At 37.9% G+C, this 5,000-nt stretch overlaps 1 long non-coding RNA gene across 1 annotated transcript in view; it reads left to right on the top strand.

The window, feature by feature from the left end:
• Positions 1 to 1,622, top strand: part of LOC138011876 (uncharacterized) — a 1,869-nt gene extending 247 nt beyond the window's left edge. Inside the window, exons 2-3 of the long non-coding RNA XR_011124789.1 lie at positions 598 to 870; positions 1,430 to 1,622. This is a non-coding gene — a long non-coding RNA (uncharacterized lncRNA). The remainder of the gene's footprint in view (positions 1 to 597; positions 871 to 1,429) is intronic.
• The last annotated feature ends 3,378 nt before the right edge of the window (positions 1,623 to 5,000 follow it).

Below are 5,000 nucleotides of genomic sequence, written 5' to 3'. Positions count from 1 at the left end.
GGGGTGTCTTCAAACAAATTCTTCTGAACTGTCAGGAGCCCATGACTAGGAGCTTACAACTTCATTGCATCTATAAAACGGCGTTTTTACAGACCAAGCTATTTATAGTTTGATTTTCCCGCGAAATCGGACCTTTCCAGCCAATCACAAGTCTTGCATGAGAAATTAATCCACATGGGAATGAGGATTGGCACTCGTGCAAGCCAAATCGTATTTGAGAACACGTCTAAAAATAGCTTGATCTGTGAAAATGCAGTTACATAGACCTAGTATTGGAGCTGTGGGCTCCTAGTCATGGGCTCCTGGAACTGTCTAGCATCCTGGCCTTAGCAAATTTTTATACACACATTTGATTTTTCCAGTTGATCTGAAGGAGAAAGCTAGGCGATCCTCATACCTTTTGCACTTATCCTATTAGTTATGAGAAATAGATGGCCACTCAACGCTGCCTGCCAAAAAGGGATACAAGGAGTTGTCATCATATCTCCATTAATTTACCGGGGTCAACATAACAACATGTAATATTAGTCAATTACAACCCAGCTAAAAATGGCAGAATTGGTAGTTATTCACTAGCGCAGCAATTTCTTTTATTAGAATTTCCAGTACGTTTTCAAACAGAGGGCAATCCATCTACTGGACTGATGCAAATTCACAAGAACAACACCTGGAAAGCGCTTTGTACCGCACATTGGAATAATAGTGAAAGAATTCTTGCCTGCCATGTAAATGGCTACTCTGACTACAATAATGATAACTTTACAGGCAATTGGAAAAGAGGAAATACAAGCTTGATGAACATCACTTCTCATTCCTGTTCATCAATCACTCAAAGTTGTGGGCTCATTAATAAACAAATCGAATGTCCAGGTACAATGTATGAATAAAGGAAATCTGTTTTATCCATACCATCACATAGTTTTAACACAGCAAGTCAACTGAAAATCTTATTTGTTAGTTTATAACAACCTGTGTCTCTCTGTATAGGAAATAACTCACTGCTGGTAAAAAAGGTAAGGCACTAATTGGAAGCTTAGCAACTGAGGTGCAGTTGAGCTGAACGAGAAAAATTTCTCACTTAGCTGTGCTTCAGAGCAGGACTTTTTTAAGTCCAGCACCCAAACCTCTAGACCACACGTCACGGTCTTTGTGACTGATGACTCTGAAACCGCTAACTCTACTTTTAAGAAATGAATGCCCAACTAGAACAGTCTCAATGAATGGGCTACCTCTTAAAACATTATCATTGCTACATCATTAAATTAATGCTTTTAGCATCGCCTATCCAGTTCAAAGTTTTAGTCAAACTGACATAAACTACAGATATCGAGGAATGGACAATGAACAGAAAACAATGGTTTGTTGAAAAAAGAAACGTGGAGGACAATTAGAACCAAGCATTGCTTTAATTGGTGTGTCATTCTTTCAGTTCCTGTGCGCCTAATTGGGGCGAAAGTTGTGTATGGTGGAAGAGTAGAAGTTTTTTATCGCAGAAGATGGGGCAAGATCTGCCGCAATAAATGGGATATCAATGATGTCAAAGTTGTTTGTAAACAACTTGGCTTTAGAGGTGCCCTGGCCGAATTCATGACAAAAATGAATACCTCCGAAAAAAACATACCCGTTGTGATGTCAGATCTAGCTTGTACTGGACAGGAATCCGTTTTAGCCCAATGTAATCGTTTAGATGGAGAGCACAAGTGTCCAGAAGACATTGGAGCTCAGGCTTTGTGTGTACCAAGTAAGTAGTCACTTTTCACCATGACCGTGTATTTAATCTATTCCTGAAAAACAGAGGGTTGTGACCAGAGACAGTTTTTCAAGTTGATCACTCTTATCATTATATTGTTTAACATTTGTTGGGAGAGCTAAATATTTTGTGCGGTGAATCATCAGTTATGTCAATTGCAATCAAACTTCAATTTCACTCTAACTTTGCACATTTTTATCTAGATCAACAACGGAAATCACAAAAAAAAAATGATCTAGCTAAGTGTATACTGGTCGTAATAGCAAAGCATCTTTCGAATTCACCATTATAAAGTATCCAAATTGAACACTGGGTAATGGAAAAAAATGAAAGAAATAAAAACTTGCAGGAAAGGATTATGGTTGAAATAGAATAATTTTACAACTAACAGTTGAAGAATAAAATGAGTTTGAAAATAGTTTAAAATACAAGAATCTTAAAACTTAAAAATATATATTACCGCGAAAGACTTGCAAACACTGATGAGAAACGGAAAAAAAAAAATTATAACATAACAATTTTGTTCTAGACGACGACGACGTGGAAGTTCTGGAAAAGAAAAGCCTTAGTTCTAATCTTGGTAGCATTGAAAACGTGAAATGTTCCTTAAAGAATGAAGATCAGAGTAAGATTGTTATATGGTATGAAACTGGCGCCACTGTTAGAGAACTCAAGTCAGAAGGGAGAATTGAGGTCAATGGTGGAACTTTGAAAATAAAAAATGTGCAGCTGCATGATGGCGGAACATATGAGTGTCGAGGAGAGCATTACACTCGATTCTACACACTTTACGTCAATGGTGAGTTTTTTTAAATGTTAAGAAAGCCATCAATATGCTATAAATTATCTAAAACGGCAACAACATAATCGAATTTATTCTTATCTTCATCATCTTAATTCTCACGTTCATCAACATGATCCTAAGCATCAAGATCATCACCTTCATGATCTTCATTGCCATCATCATTCATAAATTTTCTTTGTACCCGGTAGATTTAATTTCTCTACTAATACCGTTAGCGTCACTTGCTATAAAATTAGCTATTTAATTACCACTAACCTCATTATTTGTATATCTGGTCTAATGAGAAATTTGTTGGCAACTTAATCATCCGCGTTGCTCTTTCCTTCTTAAAACGATGGTCATTTGCAAGTTCGTACTGTAACCCGTAATAGGTGGATGTATGAGACATTTCATGGGTTTGAATCCTGTTTAAGACTGGATGGTTTCAGACTTCTTTCGCAACTGACCACGTTTCTTCATAACTGCGATGATCTACACAGCCCCTGTTATAATACACGACATTTTCATATATGGTCTCTGTCATTATTATTTTCATTATCATGTGTTATTACTACATAAAATTTATCCATCGCTTCTTTTCTTCTTTAGCCGAATTTAAAAACAAAAGATCACAACAAAAGCTTATAGATGGCAAACCTGGCGAAATAAGTTGTACTGCAGAAGGAAATCCTCCTCCTCAATTTGAATGGAGCAAACAAGAGAGCCTACTCTTGGAGGATGACAGATTCACACAGTTGTCAGGTGGCAGTTTGCAGATCGATAGAGTTCGGCGGGAAGATAAGGGAACTTACACATGCTCTATGAAACAAACCAAAGGAAGGGAGAGAATTACTGTTTATGTCCAACGTATCAACTTGTCTGTCATAGGTGGGTAAAGGTGGAAATGAAGGTTGCATTCGTAAAGAAATCAGAGAAATACCAGTTCCCAAAAGTTTGCACAAGTTTGGAGCACCAGACAAAAAGGCCAAAAGGCCAAAAGGCCACAACCCAATTTAAGACCAACGTCATTTCTTGAATAATAGGCAAATACTTAGTAACCAATGACGACTTACCATTCCATTCTACTGTACCCCCGAATCTTTCAAATCACTAGACGTTAGAACGACGAAGGAGGCTATCATTAAACAATTGAACCTCACACCAACGCTTGCCAAAGTACTCCAGAAGTCTAATTAACGTATTGTATTTAACAGACTTGATTTAAAGTAGGGTCATTTGGAGGTAGACCTTGAGGCACCTTATGGCCCAGTGAGGGTTATTTCGCTAAAAGCGCCACACCTTTCACATAAGTTCAGATTTGTCTGATTTGTAACTGTGCCAGAAACTCCATGTGGGATGACACCATGGTAAATGAAGACGTTTCGGCAGATGATTAAGAGGTTCTCAAACTAGACCATTGCTTAAAGAACTGACCCTGACCCTGATTCAGATCAGTGCAAGAAGTACAAGTAGTTGTATTGGATTATCCACACCAGATTTGACAGGTAGTCATCGAATGACGTCATCAATCAAAAGACAAAAAAAGGGGCGTGCATAAATTAGGGGCAAGTTGGGGCATGACTGACACCACGCGGTGTAACCCTAAGAAGGGGCGTGCATAAATTAGGGGCATGTTAGGGCATGACAAAATGACGGTTGTAACCCTAACACGTGAAGCAACACGTTCATCCCAGGCCGTCGCATAAATTAGGGTTAGGTTAATGAGATGCCAGTCATGTACGAAGACGAGGGTTTTTTCATTGATGAGAATGACAAAGAAAGAAACGTAACCCTAAAATAATGTTTCGTAAGGTGCGCATAAAATAGTACTGTGTATGCATATCATAACAACGAATATTTATAATTACAAATCAAGAAAAATGAAAAGAAAGCAAGGACGTGGGTGTTTTATTTTTTCTCTTCTTTTAAAGAGTGAACAACACAATTAACATCTTCGCGGATGCAATAAACTACAACTTGAAAAGAACCTCTTCGTATACTACAAAGATTTACTTGCGATTCGTTTCTCTTATATGAAATCTACTGGAAAAAAGTCATTTGCATTGTCAACTTCACGCCTTAAAGAAGCTGCAAACTTGTCAAATCCCGAGACGGATCTATGGTGCATGAAGTGATGACTTCTCTTATTATGTTATCAATCATTTTCGATCGTTCTCTTGATTCCCTTTCGCGGGATTCTGCTTTTGCGCGATTCGCACGTATTTGAACCAAACATTCTTGCGCTGCGTCGAAGAGGAATGATCTCACTCTTTCCTTTTCTGTAATTCTGTCCTTTCTTCCCTCAGTCGCCAGTCTGCCATAAAAAGAAAATCAATCAACAAAGAACCATGGAAATTAAACCCTTCAACACCACCAAATATGTTTGTAAGAGTGTCTCAGATAAATCATTTAGCGAATCCGTATAAAAGAAGTCAGAAGAATGAAAATGTTTTTTATAATCATCGG

This window comes from Montipora foliosa, chromosome 7 (assembly GCF_036669935.1).
Source record: "Montipora foliosa isolate CH-2021 chromosome 7, ASM3666993v2, whole genome shotgun sequence".
Taxonomy (NCBI): Eukaryota; Metazoa; Cnidaria; class Anthozoa; order Scleractinia; family Acroporidae; genus Montipora; species Montipora foliosa.
This window is presented reverse-complemented; position numbering and strand designations above follow the sequence as displayed.